Genomic DNA, 20,751 nt, shown 5'->3' on the forward strand with positions numbered 1-20,751 from the left:
GTGGGCCAGATTGACAAACTGAAGAGTAGAAAATCACTGGGACCAGATGGTATACATCCCAGGGTCCTGAAAGAAATAAAAAATGAAATTTCAGACCTACTACAAGTAATTTGTAACCTGTCATTAAAATCATGAATTGTACCTGAAGTACAATGTACCAAAGTAACCCCAATATATAAAAAGGGCTCCAAAGTTGATCAGGGAAGCTATAGACCAGAGAGCCTGACTTCAGTGCCGGGAAAAATCGTGGAAACTATTATAAAGAATTAAATCACAGAAATATATATATATATATATATATATATATATATATATATATATATATATATATATATGGTTTAATGGGACAGAGCCAGCATGGATTTACCTGAGGGAAGTCTTGCCTCACAAATATGCTACATTTTTTTGAAGGGGTGAATAAGCATGTCGATAAAAGTGAACTGGTAGATGTGGTATATTTAAATTTTCAGAAGGTGTTTGACAAAGTCCCTCATGAGAGGCTTCTAAGAAAACTAAAAAGTCATGGGATAGGAGGTGATGTCCTTTCGTGGATTACAAACTGGTTAAAATACAGTAAACAGAGAGTGGCCTATTTTCACAGTGGAAAAAGGTAAACCATGGAGTGCCTCAGGGATCTGTACTTGGACTGATGCTTTTTAATATATTTATAAATGATCTGGAAAGTAGTAAGACTAGTGAGGTGATCAAAATTATTCAGAGTAGTTAAATCACAAGCGGATTGTGAGTAATTGCAGGAGGACCTAGTGAGATGAGAAGATTGGGTGTCCAAATGGCAAATGAAATTTAATGTGGACAAGTGCAAGGTGATACATATAGGAAAAAGAATCCTTGCTTAGTTACAATATGTTAGGCTCCATATTAGGAGCTACCACCTAGGAAAGGGGTCTAGATGTCATAGAGGATAATACATTGAAATCATCAGCTCAGTGTGCTGCAGCGGTCAAAAAAGCAAACAGAATGTTACGAATTATTAGGAAGGGAATGGTGAATAAAACGGTGTATGTCATAATGCCTCTGTATCGCTCAATGGTGAGACTGCACCTTGAATGCTGTGTTCAATTCTGGTCGCCACATCTCAAAAAAGATATAGTTGCAGTGGAGAAAGTACAGAGAAAGGCGATTAAAATGATAAAGGGCATGGAATGCCTCCCCTATGAGAAAAGGCTAAAGAGGTTAGGACTGTTCAGCTTGGAGAAGAGACGGCTGAGGAGGGATATGATAAAGATCTACAAAATCATGAAAGGACTTGAACAGGTAAATGTGAATCGGTTATTTACTCTTTCAGATAAAAGAAAGATTAGGGGGCACTCCATGAAGTTAGCAAGTTTCACATTTAAAACAAATTGGAGAAAATTATTTTTCATTCAATGCACAATTAAGCTCTGGAATTCATTACCAGAGGATGTAGTTAAGGCAGTTGGTGTAACTGGGTTTAAAAAGGTTTGGACAAGTTCCTGGAGGAAAAGTCCCTAAACTGCTATTAATCAAGTTGACTACGGAATAGCTATTGCTTATTACCAGGATTAGTAGCATGGGATCTATTTAATGTTTGGGTACTTGCCAGGTACTTGTATCCTGGATTGGTCATTGTTGGAAACAGGATCCTGGGTTTGATGAACCCTCAGTCTAATTTAGTATGGCAACTTCTTATATTCTTATGTTTGTATATTGGATGTATTCTCTCATAGAGAAACAAACCTGTAGTTAAAACATACAAGAAGTCTTTGTCCCACTGGGAACAGTTTGAACATTGCACCCTAGCTCGTACAGCAGAATTAAGAGTTCATTAAAATCACTTATTACCAGCGCCACTAATTATCAATCATACCTTGTTAAATGCAATCCAAGCAACCTTTCAAAAAACCTTTACAAATAGCATTCAGTTATCAAAGTGAACTATACAATGTTCACCATGAATCATAAGAATGCATTCCTGACTTCCAGTTATGGCAGACAACTGAGAGGTCGTGAGAGGTCAGAGCTCCTGAGGTCTTCCCTTATAAAAGCTGCCTAAGACCCCCCTGACTCTCCCCGGTGAGCTAAAATTGTGTCGAAATGGTGTGGTGTGTACAGTGGTGCAGAATATGGAAATTTGGAGACGGGTTCCATAGTAAAATGAGTTTAAAACCACCATGCATGCTCCAAGACAAGGCCAAAACTAGTTTGCACAAAATGATGGAGGCTGTAGCAATGGGAGGTGAGGCAAATTTGCTTGTGCTCTCTGAAGAAATGATTGCCCAGATCTCTAAGAACATTACTTCAGCCATAGATGAGAGGCTGATTAAATTGCAAGTAATGATTGAGGATATCAAAGAAGGTTTGGAGGGTCATACTCATCAATTGGACGTGGCAGAGTAGTGCATTTCCTGTCAAGAAGACACGACAATACAGCTAGAAAGACAGATTGTGACACGGCAAGCGCAAATTGCGAAAATAGTTGAGAGAACTGAGGATGAGGTAGGGTTGCCAACTGGCTCCAGATTTTCAGGACAAGTTGATCCAGTCCTGGTTTTAGCCCATTGCATGCTAGGACTTATTCTGATTTCCTTATTGCATTCCCTAAAAAAGCAAGATTATAAGTACCTGCATGCAAGGAAGTAAAATCAGAAGAGGATCAACCTGTTCTGAAAAATCTGGAGCCAGTTGGTAACCCTAGGACCAGGAGAACCATCAGTGAAGAAATAACTTACGGGTAATTGGTGTACCAGAATCGATGCAAGATGCTGACCTCCTCAATTTGACAGAGAGATGGCTCCCAGACAGCATGGTGGAGACACTGAGTGGAATGCAATGTGAATGCATACACAGAGTAGGCCAGTGGGAAGAAAAAGATAATAGACCATGGACTGCTATGGCGAGAATTGTAAACTGGAACCATAAAACAGCATTGCTGCAGGCATTCTGTAACAAGAAGTCTCTTAGTTATGAGGGACAAAGAGTCCTGCTATTTAATGATTTCTCAGCCCTTGTGAAGATGATGCGACGAGAAATGGCACCATTTTGTACAGAGTTATATAAAAAGGGAATCCTTTGCACGCTGTTGTTTCCTGTCAAGATTCGTGTCCAGAAACAGAGAAAAGCATATTTTCTACACAGTAAGAAGGAAGCACAAGCTTTTCTCGCAACATTAACAGATCCTACAGGCTGAACTAGTTTCACTGGGGCAAATTACAAACGTCTCATGAGCTGCGGGGAAATTCTTACTGCTGAATGTTTTATTGTTACCGATATCTACGTTCTGGCAGCTTTGCGGCCTGTCAGTTTATTCTTGCCTGGAGGAGATCCCACAAGATTCTTGTTACCTGTTTTCTGAAGTTCTACAATTTTAGGGCATACCCCCCTATTTGATCTGGAGGAGTTGTGGATTTTATCTTTTACTTATTGTGACTCTGATTTGCCAATGGGGAAGTCCTAATGTTGTCTTCTAACCATTATGATTTTTGTTGGGGTTTTTTCAGGAGGGGGATACTGGTTTTTCTTTTTTTTTTTTTTGCTTTATATGTATAATCACAATGTATGATTATGGGATGGTAGAGTTTTCTGATGAAGGAGAGTTGTAGGGGTAAATCGTTACTTTTTCTTATCATGTCAGGGAGACTACTAGGTGTCTGACACACTAAGGTGATGGTCCCTTGGAGTATGCTATAAAAGTATAAGAGGGATGAGGGTGGAGTATTGAGAGGGTTTGGAACAAATATAAATGTGATTTGTGTGCATATATGTGGAAGCTATTGGACAGTTTTCAGCAATTTGCCATGGTGGGTGGTTTAATAGTGATACCAAAAGGAGGCATCTGGAAAAAGTAGGAAGGTTCATACTGGGTGCCCAGGCTAGGGGGGTTCCAGTGTCTGTTGATTGAGGTATTTGAGATCATTGCCCTGTGGGTGGAATATGTAGATCTTAATGGATTAACAACATGGCACAGGTGTATATAGTGACTTTGGGGCCAATGCAATATCAAGTGCAAACATCCAAACTGGGCACGTGTTTTTTCAAACCACGCACATCCCCCTCTCCTGGGTGCCCAATGCAATAGGCTAAAAAAGACGTGCTAGGGATAAATTGTGCATCCCTAGTGTGTCCATGGCATCAGGAACCTAGGAGATATGGCTGTGCACGGGTTAGGAAAACAGACACTCATAAATTAAGTATCCATTTTCCTAACCTAACTGTCGTCAAGATTTTTTTTTCATGCTGCTTCCTTTGGTTCCTCCTACTTAGTATTGGGATGAAACTAAGTGGGAAGAACCAAGAAAAGCAGTAATTTCTGATTTTTGTTGAGCCCTTGACGTACATCAAGACTTAACAGCAACTCCAGAGCTGGCATTAATTCTTGCGTGGAAAAACATGCATGTCAGGCACGCAGTGATTTTTTGCATCAAGGGCAATAGCTAATAGCCTCATTTGCGTGGCATTTACATGTGACGAGCATGTTTGGATGCGCATTTTGGATGCGCTTATCCCCTTTTTGCATTGGGTGTTAGCCTAGAACATCCAAAACATACATCCAATCACAGGCTAATCTGTACGCTAGCCTGAGCGCATGATATTGCATCGGCCCCTTTAAATATAGATGGCATACATTCTCCAATAAAACGAAAAAAACTTTATGTGCCTTCAAGGGAATGAAAATTGATATTTCTCTCATTCAGGAAACTCATCTTTCAGAAAGCGAACATAAGAAATTAAAGCAAGATTGGGTAAGTCAATGTTTTTCATCCTCCTACTCTCGTAGACAAAGGGGGTGTGGTGATTCTCTTACATAAACACCTTCCTTTCAAACCCACACAATTTATATTCCAGCCTGGATTATATAATTGTGGCCCATAGCTTATTTCATTGAGTCCGAGATGCGAAAACTGGGGTTATTTCAATTTCTGACCATGCTCCAGTATCTGTGGGGTTGGAGTTAGGCAATCCTTCGACTGGCTGTCAGCGTTGGAGATTGAATCCAGGTGAATATCTAGATGGACATTTTCATAATTACTTACAGGATAGTTGGAAAGCATATTGTAAACCACTTAGTAACTGATAGATGGTATATAAATTTTATAAATAAATAAACGTACTGGAAAATGACTTACCTCAGACTTCCCCAAGTGTATTGTGGGAAGCAGGGAAGGTAGTTATGAGGGGTCTAATTATAGCATATTCTGCTAAACAGAATAAGATTCGAACAGCTGAGATCCTGAGACTATCTAAATTGTTACAAGAGAAACAGCTTAGGCACAGAAATGATCTGTCAGCACAAAGCAAGCAACAGATGTCTCAAATTAAGACTTTATTGAATAATCTCTTGCACCAGTGAGTGGCAAAACTCTGAAATATTTACAATATAAGTTATATAAGTTTGCTAATAAGGCTAGTAGATTGATGGTGAATTTGGTGAAAATAAAACAGCAAAAATCGATCATTTTAAATATGAAAGATAAGCAAGGACAGCTGCACACTGACCCTGAAAAAATCAAGTATTTCCTGAAATATTATGAGAATTTGTACAGGGATCTGGGATCTGATGAGAACCAAAGGAAGACCTTTTTTCAGGGATACAGTTGACCTAGAGTAGGAGAGGTGAAACAGGAGTATTTGAATCATCCTGTCTTAGAACTGGAAATGTTTCAGGCTGTTAAGAAACTCCAACTGGGTAAGGCAGCTGGGTTGGATAAGCTTTGGGCCGGAATATTATAAAATTTTTATTGCTCTCGCCTCTAGCTCACTTTTATAATGAAACATTGCATCAAAACAAGATTTCTTTTGAATTGAATAAATCCATTATAATTGTTCTACCCAAGATAGGTAAATATCCACAGGAGACTAGCTCTTACCAGCCTATTTCATTGATAAACCTAGATTTGAAGATCTTAACTGCCATACTAGCAAATAGAATAACTAGTGTTCCGTCGAAGCTTTACCCAAATCAGACTGGTTTTGTGAGAAGCAGACATGGAGTTAGACATGTGTGGCGCCTGATAGCTGCTTTAAATCAGATACATAATAGAGATGCAATGATTCTCAGCTTAGATGTTGAGAAGGCTTTTGACTCTATTTCATGGAATTACGTTTTGGGTCTTGCAACAAGATGCTTTTAGGGGGAGATGGTGAGGTGGTTAAGATTATTATATAGTATTCCATCTATGTGCATCTTGATAAATGGAAGAGTTATGAGAGGTTTTTCCTTAGGCTGAGGAGTAAGGCAAGGATGCCCTCTGTCCCCTCTGCTTTTTGTACTGGCTATTGAACCCTTGGCAGCCAAAATCAAACACTTGTAAGCATATGAGGGAATATGAATTGGTAAGAGAAAGCTAAAGATTTCCCTCTTTGCTGACATTATTCTCGTGTTTAAGGGTAATCCCAAACAAGATATTACTGCGATTCAGCCATTACTGGCAAGTTTTCAGTCGTTTGCGGGACTAAAAATTAATTTTGATAAGTCAGAGGCTATGCCCTTAGAACATCAGCTGGTTGAATCTTGGTAAGGATCCTTCCCGTTTAAGTGAGCTCTGGATAAAATTAATATCTTTCAGTTTGGGTTTCCAGGGAGCTGAAGCATCTCTCTATAGCCTCAATCTGAGTGAAATCATCAAAAATATACAATCTCAACTGACTACATGGAATGATCTTTCCCTATCCTTTATGGGGTGGTGTCTCTATTAAAAATGATGATGCTTCCTAGATTGTTTTATAGGTTCTCTATGTTTCTTTGTTAGCTATCTAGGAAGGATGTGGCCCAGGTAAAATTGATGTTTTCACTGTTTATTTGGCAGGAGAAGAGAGCAAAACTATGCATGGATAAACTAATGCATGACAAAGAAAATGGGGGTGTGAATTTGCCTAATGTACGACTTTATAATGCAGCATGCCAGTTGAGATTTATTGGAGAATGGTTGTCTGGGACAAATAAATATTGTGATAAAAGATTGTTAGACAACAAGCTGGCTCCCTGGTCACCATTATACCTTCTTCATGGGTTGGAGGTGTGCAAGAGGAAACTGGCCAAGGGAAATATATTAATGAGAGCTTGTATGGATGCATGGAAATGGATGCGGTTTTGGTGGGGGCTCAGGGGCCCTGGGTTGCTACAGATTCCTTTGTGGGGCAATGCTGCTTTTCCTTCTGGTCTGGTTCACCATTTGGTCTTTCGGCAATGGGAGGCTGCTGATATGATATGTCTTAAGCAATTATATGACGAGGAGGAGGAAACCTTTCATTCTTTTGCTCAGCTGCAGGGCATATATAATTTGTCTAGATCACAGATCTTCGCATATTTGCAAGCAAGATATTATTGTTTATCATTGCATTGGACAGTGGAGAACCTTGTGCAAGAATGGTCATTGGCTAAACAAATATCCGATACTGGACAAGGTAAAAATTCTATGTCATAATGGTATATGTTGTGAACAATGAAATCTCCCACTTATGGGCTCAGTTCCTTATCTGATTTTTGGAACAAGGGTCTGAATATGGACATTTTTATCTTAATGGTGCAGAAATACTTTATATCTCTTCATAAAAGCCTCTAATTTTAAATTTCTGTCTTCTCAGAAATGTGCAGCTCAGAGAAACGGCATTGCAAATTCTTCACCACTCTTATATAGATGATGTCAAGAGATATCACATATGGTGGGGGGAATATTACCTATGCATACTGTTACATTTTGTCTATAACTACAATTTTTCTAATTTTCATATCTATTGCCTTTTAAGGTAGTTGTGAGTGTCAGCAGAGACCCAGAATGAATAGAGATGGAGCTGGTGAGAGCATGCAGAGGTGTGACTGAGTGTGAGGGGAGTGTGTGGAGTCTCTGACATGAGCCTGGGTTGCAAACAGGATTGCACTTCCTTTATGGTATGTTCCATAACATGCAATCCATGTGCAAGATGCAGTGTTGGGGGGGGGGGGGGAGATGAAACACAAAAAATGCAAGGTTATTCACTGAGACATGAAATTACATTATGTACATTCTTATTAGATTTGGAAGGTGTTTTGATTCTGGACTAATGGTTGTTTGTTTTGCTTTGTATACTGTACTCTCCTGATTTAGTTGTACAATTGTTCACTTTGTACAATAAAATGTATTCTGTAAAAAAAAAGAATGCCACAACAAAGTCTATGAACTGGGGTCACTCAGCATGATGGGCACACAATCAAAAACACCCAGGCACACTCTATCTTCATACCTGCAGCAAATGTTCAGCCAGGACACTGCTGGGATATCTGCAGCCCTTCTCAAAATGGCCGCCTCAGCCTGTCATGAGGCAGCACTAGGCCTCTGATTGCATGAGTCTAAAAACCAGTGGAGCACAGGGGAGGATTTGACCAATGAGAAAGTTGAGAGGACCAAGATTTAAAATCTGCCTGGGGTTTTTTGGAATGCTGTTGGAGAAAGAGAGAGTAGAAGAGAAGTGCTGCCTGTCTCTCTGCCCATTAGGCCTGCAGGGATTTACACAGTGAGTATCCCAGTTAGATTGGGCAGCGGGAGATCAGTGGATGGCTTGGAAAGAGAAGCCTAGGCTCACTAGGGTTTATAGTTCTTTGCTGAACCCATGCTGTTGTTGTTCTGGCTGAGAGCTGCTGCCAGGCCCCTGTGATCGGTGACTGGGGCGCTGTTTGCTGCAGTGTACGCACAGAAGATAAAGGGAAGACCCCTAATTGGAGAAGTCATTTGAAGAGTGTGAGTAACCTTTCTCATTGTAGGGGAAGAGGTCTTAGTTAACCATTGCATTAATCAGTGAGCCCCATTAAAAGCAGAATTATACATCTTCACCAGAAGTAAGCCTGTGGATTACAATTAAACCAAGTTTCTATTCTTCCTAATGTTATCCTTTGACTCCCTGATCCCATCATGGTGCCCCAAGGGTGGAAGAGGGCATGCCTTTGAATATCTCAGCTGGAGTCTTCACATGCTTCAACTTGCATAATTTGGCTCCTGTTTTTCTGAGGAACCGGGTTTGCTGCAATTTTTCTGCTAGGCAGCTCTGCTCTTCTCTGTGTCCCCTTGGAGCTGGCACAATAAATGGAGCTTCCTCTTTGTAGCCTCTAAACTGTGGAAGTCTTTGAGCTCCTCAAACAAAGACACGGGTGATTACTGCAAATTTAGGAAATTAGTGAAAGAGGGTCGTTTTGCCCAAGCATTTTCCTGAGGTGTGTGTTCTGTTAATCTACAGCTATTGTTGTTTTATAGGAATTTTTACTTTTGAATGTATACTATTTCTTTTTATTTTGTGCATCAGTGTATTTGATGGGAATGTATCTGTTATTTATTTTCCATATGTGGTAAGTTATTTTGCTGTTGTGTATCACTGTGGGCTCTTGGCTGGATATGGGGACTCATAAGTATGAAAAATAAATAAATAAAATATTATTACCTGTTGTTTCAGAGGTAGTGAAGGCACATTACATTGCTGCTAGCCCCTAAGAGTTAAGGGACTACATATGAGGCACAGCATTGGGGGATTGTATCTGTTTATATTACTGGGCCTAGTTAATAGTGTAAATTAATATATACCCCCGAGGGTTATAGTGGTAGCTCATGGGCCTTGGTACCAGTAGATTTACAGCTATAGTTAAACTGGCTTGACCGTGTATCTATTTTCATGTCTGTTTATATCTGCGTATTTCTCTTATTGCAGCCCTGGGTCTTGACTGTTTTACCTTGGTGTGCTCATTGGTTCACAGATAAAGGGGACTGGGTGCACTGCTAGAGCACTCACAGTTCCCCTCAGAAATCTATTCACAGAGGGAGAAATCCTCTGGGTGGAGCTACCTACACATGCAGAATGTAACCAAAATTCAGGAAGCATCTCACAGCACCTCATCGCATGGTGCTACTCTACTACATAACTCAATAATTCATTGTTAAATTTTAAATCTCCATTCTTCATGCATACAACCATCAGAATCTACTATACATAACACATTAATCAATGTTCTTTTCGAAGATGGCACACTGCAATGTATTGATCTCTGTTTAAAGCCATCTCTTGACTATTATCAGCCTACCACAGAAGGAAAAGAGAAAGATTGTCAGGCCTGATGATTTGTTTTTAATTTAAGAAGAAGAATATCTCCATCAGGCAACCAATAAGGCGAAACGCTGCTCATGTCAGAGGTTCCTGTTTTTTTCCTGGTAACTGGGATTAGCTCCCTAAGAAGTATTAGAGAAATTGTTATCTCAGAAGATCAGATGCAACTGCTGTGAGTCTTTGAGTGATTTCTCTCCTTTCTGCCTGAGTTTCATTAATTATATGGTATGGCGGCAGGATACAAGATGATTAGAAATTGAAAGAAGCACTTCATAAATTTACAGTGAGCATTTTAAATTACAGTGCTTAATGTGAAACTTTTATAAAATAAGTTATGATCACCCCCAAAAAGAAGAGATTTTAATTAGCTTTTTATTTTTTATCTACTTTTTTATTTTACATTGAGACAAGAATCAACATTTTTTATTATAACCTTCTTTGTTTTTAGCAGGGCACACGTGTGCATTACAGAATGCCTTTGTCCTGTTATGTGCACCTGTTATACACTGCAAAATGCCTTTGTTCTGTTATGCGTACTTGGTGTACACTCACAGAATGCTTTTGTCCTATTATGTGCACCTGGTGTACACTGCAGAATTCCTTTGTCCTGTTATGCATACCTAGTGTACACTGCAGAAAGCTTTTATCCTGTTATGTGTACCTGGTAGGGATGTGCATTCATTTTCAACTAATGTGCAATCGCAACGCATAAGTCCCTATTCATTGTATTCATGGGTTCGCGAAACACATCGCGATCCCCCACAAATAAAACATATCATATTAGTTTCATTCTTTTGGCACGCAGTGATTTCTTAGCGGCCATTTGAAATAGGAGAAGGCCATGTGGGAGTATAGCAAAAACCAGCCCTTTCCTTTGAGTCATAAATGACCTCACAACCCTGTCATAGAGTGGGTCAGACAGGTTGGCAAGGAGACGAGAATGCAACCTATCAGAGCTAAGCATTTTTCTAATGCAGCCAATCACCGCTCTCACTCAGTGCTCTGTGACGCTGTTCCTGATGACGCTAAGCACACAGCGTGCCATGCTCTTTCTTTGCGGGGGTGGTCCAGGGAGGTGGCTGTACTCAGAGCTAGTCTGTGTCTCAAATCTGTATTCAATAGATACAGATTTGATAGAATTTTCCATTGAAAAAGATATTTATTCGATTTTGCTGTATTGCCCCAGCTAGCCATGCTTTTTTTGACCGCATTTTTTTTTTATTGATCTCAGACAGTCTCTCTGTCTGTCCCACTGAGATAAGCTGCTAGCAGTGGCATTTTGCTGCTTATTTTTATATTTTACCCCCTGGAGTAGGTTGCAAGCAGGATTTGGGTGTTGTGAGTGGGAGATATATTCAATTTCTAGCTAGTTTGATAGAATTTTCCATTGAAAAAATATATTTATTTGTTTTAGCTGCTGTGCCAAGCCAGGCTTTTTTGTTAACTGCAGTTTTTATTGAACTCAGACTGTCTCTCTATGCTCTTTTAAGCCAAGAAAGCAGTGCACGGGGCATCAGTGGGCAGTTTTGCAGACTCACATATATTGGGGTAGCGATGCTCTCTGAAGCCAAATCCCCAGTAGGCCTCTTTTGTAGTTACAAGTTTGGTTTGTGCACATACAGCGGTCCCAGTAGTAGTGTACATCCAGGCACTGCTCATGGGCCTGTGGGCAGTTTTGCAGACTCACATATTTTGGGACAGTGGTGCTCTTTTAAGATAAGAAGGAACAGCACTGGGCATCAGTGGGCAGTTTTGCAGACTCACATATATTGGGGTAGCGATGCTCTCTGAAGCCAAATCCCCAGTAGGCCTCTTTTGGAAATAATTCTGTTAATTAAAATCCCTAGTAGGCAGTGACATTAAATCCATGATGTCAGGAAAAGCTAGACATGGTCGAGTGATTGGGACTGGCAGAGGAGGCACTGGCAGAGGAGGCACTTCAAAAGGCAGTGCCAGTCCCCCATTAAAGTTAAAAAGGGACCTGTTCCAATCTAAAATCTCTGGAGGGGCAGGCAATTCCATCCAGAAAAAACTGAAATTTAAAGATGATGCATCACCACCACCTGTTTCTGACCCTGCAGTTTTGGAGGTGAGGAAAGGGGAGGCTGAGTCATGCAAGACAAAAGGGCGACACCCAAAAGTAGCAGTGAGAGAGCAGACTCGACTTAGCATTGAAAATGTAGCGCAGGCACTGTTTGCTTCTGATTCCAATGAAGAATCATCTTGTGTGGGATTCTCATCATCAGAAATGGAAGAAGCAATAGCTGAAGAAGGTTTAGGAGAATTAGTTCTGTCTTAGCTTCCACTTCAGTGCTGCAGGGGAGAGATGAAACTGATGATGAGGAGGAGGAAGAGCAGTCAGCGCAGGCACAGAGTGTGACTGATGCCCCTGGCATTGCTTCTCAGGGTGCACCCACTACTTCAGCTCCAGTGCCAGCATCCACCCCGAAGGCTATAGAGAAGGGATCACGAAAGAAATCTGCAATCTGGAGCCACTTTAAAGTGATGGAGGACCTGCGTTTTGCTCAGTGTAAATACTGTGCCAGGGCTATTAGCAGAGGCAAGCAAATGGAACATCTAACTAATTTTGGCATGATGCATCATCTGCAGAAGCAACATCCAACAGTACTGCCATCTGGGGATGGTGGCAGTACCAGTCAGGGGACCCCTTTTTCCAGGCAGCGTAAAGTGGTTGAAAAGGAGAGAGTCACCCCATGCCCTCAGCCCCTTCTAGCAGTCAGGTGGCAGGCCAGCAGCCCACTGCCATGTGTCAGAAGCGAAAACCCACCATGGAGGAAATGGGGTGGTGTTCGGTAACGCTATCCTGGGGAAGGAGGCAGGCAACCTCAAAAGTTGTAACCAGGAGCATTGGGGAAATGATTGCCCTTGATGACCAGCCTTGCAGATAGTGGAGAATGTGGGTTTCAAGCATTTGCTGAAGGTCTTAGTTCCAAATTACAAAGTCCCCTCCAGAACCACATTTAGCAGAAAGGTCATCCCCAGCCTGTACAACCAGTGTCGCAGTTGCATCCAAGCGCTGCTAGCTAAGGCACAGGAGAGTGTGCATTTCACCTGCAATATCTGGACCGCCATGAATGCTACACACTCTTACCTCTCCCTGACAGCACACTGGTGGGACCTGGCTGAGGCAGGGGCAGGCAGCAGCTCTATTAGTGAACAAGTATCAGGGTGGAGGTGGGCTTTACTGCACACCCACCTGACAGACGACACCCATACCTCAGCCAATATTCTAGCATGCATCAGACAGATGCTGGCAGGCTGGCAGCTACACCAGTGAGACAGGAATCTTCAGGCAGGGTTCTTTGTCATAGACAATGGTGCAAACATGGTAAAGGCAATATCCGACAGGCACTTTCAGAACATCCGATGTTTTGCACACACGCTGCACCTAGTAGTGAAGTCAGCTCTGGGGTTGGAGTCCAATGACCAAGAGAATGAATACCTGCATACTTTAATACACAAGTGCAGGAACATAGCAGCGCACTTCCACAGAAGTGTGAAGGTGGGGCAGGTTCTCTGACAAAAGCAGACTGATTTCGAGATGCCTCACAAGCGTCTCATTCAAGACATTTCCACCTGGTGGAATTCCACCTATATGATGCTGCAGAGGTTAGTGGAGCAGCAGACACCCTTTCATGAACTTTCTGCGGCAATGGACATAGGTGTGCAAAGTCCCCTAGGGCATCATGATTGGTTAGTTATGAGTCAGCTGGTAAAAATCCTGCAGCCCTTCAAGGATGCCACAGAGGAGTTGAGTTCCAGAAGTGCCATCTTGGCTGAAATCATCCCTATAGTTAATTTTCTGGAGGAAAGTTTGGAGGACTTTAAACAGGAAGAGGGAATGACAGTAGAGGTGCTGCATTGTCTGGACTTTTTGCAGAAGCAGGTGCAAGAGAGATTAAGGTCTTTAACATAAGACCAGACATACATGCTCACCATAATCTGTGATCCCAGTGTGAAATGGAAACTCGCCCTACAGTACGATTGTCTCCTATTGGTGAAGGACCTGCTGCTAGTAAAAGTCCGTGAACAAGAGCACCATAGGCAGAGACAGATTAGGCATGAAGCAGAGGAGGAAACAGCGGGCACTTTAGAGAGTAGTGCTAGCCCAAGCAGGAGCAGTGCTCTGTCAGCATCAGCTAGTACTTCACTTCAGTACGCCAAAGCCATGTTGCCCATAAAGAATCATCTGTTCTGCAATGGGCTAGAGAGAAAGTAGCTTACATGAGTGACTCTCAGCCCACCCAAGCAAAGGAGACACCAGCACAAATGTCAGTGACACGGTATCTCTCAGTGCCCACAGAGGACATGCAGACAGATCTGCTGGCATATTGGGCACACAAGGCCACTGTCTGGCCACACTTAGCCAAAGTGGCTCAGCAATATCTATCATGTCCACCAATCAGCCAAAGTGGCTCACCAATATCTATCATGTCCACCAATGACAGGGGATATCATGAGCCCTCACCGCTCAAGGCTGGTACCAGAGTTGATGGAAATGCTAGTGTTTTTGAAAATAAACATGCCTTTGCTTGGGTTTCCAAATTTTCCCTGTGAATAGCAAGATGAATAAAAGCAAATGAAAGCCTTGCAGCAGCTCCAACTGCCTCCTATGCTCCAGATAATATCAGCACATGTACCTAACCTGAAATGCTGTGCCAGTCTGTCCACTGCCAGGCTGTATGTCCCTACAAGGGCCTGACCTCAAACGTTGTGCCTGTCTGTCCAGCCCTTACATCACTACAGGGGCCTGACTTCAAATGCTGTGTGTATCTGAGTTTAGTTCTAGTATTTCAAATTTCAGTTTCATGTATTTCTGCATCACTTCTTTCCAGAATATTCTTTTTCCTGTTTTGCAACATTTGGAATGTAAGAACATAAAAAGCTGTCTTAAGATGTTTGGAGCTTGCATATTTCATATGCTCAGTAGTTTTCATGACCTTTATAACTGCCTCCTAGCTCAGATAATATCAGGACATGTACCTGACCTGAAATGCTGTGCCAGTCTGCCCACTGTCCAGGCCTTACATCCCTACAAGGGCTTGACCTCTAATGCTGTGCCTGTCCATCCAGGCCTTATGTCCATACAAGGGCTTGACCTCTAACACTGTGCCTGTCTGTCCAGCTTGGAGCTTGGATATTTCTTATGCTCAATAGTTTTCATGACCTTCATAATACGGGCCATTTTCCCTAGATGTTTCTTAGGTGCCAACATTAATGTTTCTAGTGCTATAGAAAACTGGTGGTAGTTGTACTCTAGTTCATCCTGTGTGTTCCCATAGTTTACAGAGGCACAGTGTAAACTACAAAGTCAACATAGGTTGATATTGTAGATTTGGAGAATAGCAGTTTTCTTATTTCTGAGAGCTCTTCAAGTTCCTTTGTCATCAGCTGAAATGCATAAGCACAGTTAATAGCTTCTGGGTATTTACTAGATGCCAATGGAACCACCACACTCTAGGGGCCAAGCCATTTCAGGGAGCCCTTTCCTGCACAAAGGAAAGGGAACTCTCCCCAAGTGTAGGCAGCCTATCTCTTAGTACCCGTTGACCCATGCTGAACCGCTGTTCACATGGAAACCTCCTCCACTTCGACTCGCCAAGCTTGAAGGCTCGTGCTCCACTCTAGGGGCCAACCCATTTCAGGGAGCCCTTTCATGTGCAAAGGAAAGGGAACTCTCTCCGGGTGTAGCCAGCCTATCTCTTAGTACCCATTGATCCATGTTGAACCAGAACCGCTGTTCACATGGAAACCTCCTCCACATCGACTCGCCAAGCTTGAAGGCTCGTGCTCCACTCTAGGGGCCAACCCATTTCAGGGAGCCCTTTCCTGCACAAAGGAAAGGGAACTCTCCCCAAGTGTAGCCAGCCTATCTCTTAGCGCCCGCCGACCATGTTGAACCGCTGTTCACATGGAAACCTCTTCCACATTGACTCGCCATGCTTGAAGACTCATGCTCCACTCTAGGGGCCAACCCATTCTAGGGAGCCCTTTCCTGTGCAAAGGAAATGGAACTCTCCCCGGGTGTAGCCAGCCTATCTCTTAACACCCGCTGACCCATGTTGAACTGCTGTTCACATGGAAACCTCCTCTGCCTCGGCCTTGAAAATTCTTGTTTGTATATCTGCTACGTCCACCAGATTTTAAAAGACCAGCGAGAGCCCACTAGATACCAATAGAAACACCCCACTCTAGGGGCGAACCCATTCTAGGGAGCCCTTTCCTGTGAAAAGGAAGGGAACTCTCCCCAGGGCCAGCCTATCTAGCCCCTATCAAAACCACAGGGACCTACTACCTCAGCTCTGCCAGCCTGTCTTGCCCCTATCAAAACCACAGGGACCAGACTACCTCTGCTCTGCCAACCTGTCTTGCCCCTATCAACTTTCTGCTACTCTGCCTTGCTGCCATACACCAGACGACTCACTCTACTCCTTGTGGTGTTCTTGCCACTATCATGGTTCCTCAATGTGTTGGTGCTAGTCTTTCTACTACTTTGTCCCTTTATCGGTGCCTTGTGGTTTTTTCTGACACTCTTTCTGCTTGCTATGTTCCCCCTTCATTGTGCTGTAAGATGTTGATGCCACTTGTCTTGCCACTTTGCCTGTTGTGCTGCCTTCAAGGGTTCATGCAACTGTTATCGGTGCTCTCTTTTGAAGCTGTGGTGTGTTTTTGACACTCTTGCTGCTGCTTTGCACCTCCGTTAAAGCACTCTTGCCACTCCTGGTACCCCTTTGCCCCTTTACAGTGCCTTAGGCTATTCATGCCACTTTGGTGCCACTTTGCCACAGTCTAAGTACCTTGGAGCTCTTTTCTCGTTCTGATGATTGTTCCCCAGAAGTTTCATCAGAATTGATAAGAAAACCCCAATTCTGCAGCCAAAAATAGGCTGCAAATACCTCCCCTATTGACTTTAATGGGAAAATGGACAACGAATAAAACTAATCAACTAATTGGTTTTCCCCCCTATGAAACTAATGCAATGAATTTGGGTCCTGGCGAAACGAAAACCAAATCGAAATGAATTTTTTTCCTTCTGCACATCCCTAGTACCTGGTGTACATAGAATGCCTTTGTCCTGTTATACGTATCTGGTATACACTGCAGGATTCTTTTGTCCTGTTATGCATATCTGGTGTACACTGCTGAATGCCTTTGTCCTATTATGTGTACCTGGTGTACATAGAACGCCTTTGTCCTGTTATGCATAGCTGATTTATACTGCAGAATACTTTATGCTTGGAATTCTGCCTTACAAAAGTTCTTTATTGCATATTGATAACAACCATTGACATTTTCACAGAGAAACATATTATGACCCATGCTCCTGTTTCCTATCTGAGCAAGTTGCAAAGCTTATTAATGCATTCCAGGGATATCTATAGATCAGGCATGCCCATATTAATGAGGTTTTGATCTTTTATCATTAGTTCATACCAGTTGCACGTCTGTCCTTGGCTAATCCATGTTAGATGCTGAACTTTACAAACTGGATTAAATTCCAGACTGACTTCCAGTAAGGTTTTCCTAAGGTACCAGGAGAACTTGATTAAGCAGTGTCAGACTGGGTTGGGTTGTTCTGTTTCTTCTCCATACATTGATTGGGAGTAATGGTTTGTGGCTGAAACACTTTTACAGGATGAGAAGTTTCTTTATTTCACTTTTTTTGTATTTGTACCTGCTTTAATTATCTTCCTCCCTCACATTTTTATGGGATGTTTTGATATAAAAAATCACACTGCATTATTAGACACTTTTACCAGTCATCTGTCAGATATATTTTTTCTGGAGCCTTCGTGTGTCCCTGTGCTGTTCCTGCCACCTGCCAAATGTTAATTGCCTTTCCTAAGGTTAAAGCTATTTCCCTAAGCAAACAAATCTGATTTTCCTATCGCTGACCTCCATCACAATCCGATCTCTAATGAGAGGCGCAAGTTGGTGCCAAAATTGCAAAACTTCTGCTTCTTGCCTGAAATCCCTCATGTAGGTTTTGATAATTTCTTGCTTTCCTTTCCAGGATCTGACCACGTCTGCTTCTTCTCTGGGGTTTCTCTGTGAGACTCACGCGTACAAGTAACTCCTTCCTTCCTGGCTGTCTTCTCTTTTGGGTATACAGTGCTGAACCATATTCACCATGTGGAAAAGGGTTTTACCTCCATGGTAAAGAACGTTACCGCAGGTGCCGCAAATATCATTACAGCCACGCACGCCAATGAGCAAGCCAAGGAGGAATTTTGCATCCTATGTACTAAAGGGGATTATTTCAGTCCAGGAGACACTCACTAGCTGCAGGGCGGCATGGATTACAGACTGCAGCATGGACACAATCCCCCAGCTTCCAGGATGACTCTGTCACTACAATGCAGGCCCTGGTGATGTTCAGGTGGCAGATGCAGAGGCAAAGGAAGGAAGCAGCAAGAAAGAGAGAGGAAAGGAGTGAGAGAGAGGAAAAAGCTCGAAACAGGAAGGATGATGAAAGAGGAGAAATTCTGCAGGAAAGGAAGGAAGTTTGGTACAGCAAAGGAGACGGGAGGATCACCCTCAGCCAGTACCGCAGAGAGGAGGCCATGCACCCTGTACTGTGCTGTTCCTCTAGATAGAGCACAGCCTCTTTCCTCCAGTCTTGGTGGGATAAGCCAGTATCTTAGATATCATTTGCTGATATAGACATTTGTACTGCCTGTACTTCTTGCAGTGGTCTGCAGTACACTGCAACCCCCCCTCTTCACTCCCTCCCTCCCCCCACCAAATGTGATGATATCCACAGATGTCTCCTTCCACATCTTGTCCTTTAGCACCATGGACCTCTTGCTGGATGCTTCCCCGAGGAGTGGTGAGCAGTACTCCAGGACCTGGTGGAAAAAGTCAGTCTTTCACCTCTGTAAAGGATGTGGGGGATCCGGGATCTGGGTAGCGGCATCCCTGTACTGTTCATTGCCTATGCCACTAGCAGTTCTTCTCTCTCGTTCCTTCTCCCCCACCTCCTCTTCAGAATTTTCCAACCTTCCTTCTTCTTCCATTCCCCTTCCCCTCCATCATCTCCTGCTCTGCCACCTCTTCTACCGCCTCCCTCCAGTAGCTCTCCACAATCTAGCAGCAGTGTCTACAAGTAGGTTTGATGGCCAGGCTCTAATATTTGTCCTGAAGGGTGGTTTATTCTTGATTAGGTTGCCGCTGTGACTTGAACCAATTACAACATTTCTTTCCTGCAACATCAAAAGCCCCATTATCCCACGTATATGGGGAATATTTATGTATTTACTTCCATTTAGCAAATATACTACTATTTAAAAGCTTGTAGCAGTGTATAAAGGTATAGAACAAATAAATACACATACAAATACCACATCATGTTATATCACAATTAAAACCAGCAAACCTATGGAATAGTCCATGTCGGCTAACTTTTCATGAAAGAAGAACTAAGTCCATATTTTCTACAAGTTTATGTAGTATTTATTTACTGAAATACAACAATTAATGGCATAGGAACACCCAGATCACTAAATGATCACCCCCACATTCCACTTATCCCCACTTCCTCCATTCCCATCCATCACTCACTCACGTCCTGCCCCAACATACACACACACTACATATCTCCACTGCTCCAGACCCTCTCATCCACACTATGCACATCCTTATATTGTTTCAGTATCAATATCAATCATTTCTGATGCAGAAGGTTTTGAATTGCCTGGATGCATGCCAGAAGCTCTTTGGAAGAACTTGTAGATGTCTACCTGCAAGTCCATTGCCTTGTTTTCAAAAGCATAGAAATGATGGCAGTAAAGGACCAAATGGTCCATCCAGTCTGCCCAGCAAGTTTCTTAAGGTAGTATCTGCCACTCTGTGCAGTTTACTCCCATGTTTCTCTTCAGGGTAGTTACTGCCGCTCAGCCTTATGATACCAATAAAAATTGCAGCTAGCAACATTTTTTATTGGGTGATGAGCTTTCTTGAAAATTCAGACAGTGCTGCTTGACATGTTTTGCTTATGAACTTGGCCGAAAAAGCAGTCCTGTTCCTTTTCCCTTATGTCTGCATATCAGTTTCCAGACTGTAGAAGTTAGGCCCTCTTGGTTATTGTCTGTATCCAATTCCTCTTTTCCCCCTGTTGTCCAAATGGGGAGCAATGTTGCATTTGCATTAAAAGCATCAAGGCACATTGGTTAAGGTTAGTATCTTCATGTCTTCTGCTAAAGGTAGAAACCGCTGCAACAGCAAGTTACCCCACTGCACCCTTTTCTTCATTTCCATCCTCTAGCCTTTAGAGATCCGCAGTGTTTATCCCATGCCCCTTTGAATTCTTTGACTGCTTTTGTATTCACCACCTCCTCCAGAAGGGCATTCCAGGCCTCTACCACCCTCTCTGTGAAGAAATATTTTCTGATGTTGGTTCTAAGTTGTCCTCCCTGGTGTTTCATTTTGTGACCCCTAGGTCTATTGTTTTCTTTCCAATGGAAAAGGTTTGAAGTTCATGCATCATTAAAACCTTTTAGGTAGTTGAAGGTCTGTATCTTCCCTGCATCTCCTCTCTTCCAGGGTATACATATTCAGATCCTTCCGTCTCTCCTCATAAGTCTTACGATACAGACCCCACACCGTTTTGGTCTCCCTTTGCTGACCCACCTCCATCCTGCCTCTATCCTTTTTGAGATACGGACACCGGAACTGAACACAGTACTC

The sequence above is a fragment of the Rhinatrema bivittatum genome, chromosome 5, assembly GCF_901001135.1.
Source record: "Rhinatrema bivittatum chromosome 5, aRhiBiv1.1, whole genome shotgun sequence".
Lineage (NCBI taxonomy): Eukaryota > Metazoa > Chordata > Amphibia > Gymnophiona > Rhinatrematidae > Rhinatrema > Rhinatrema bivittatum.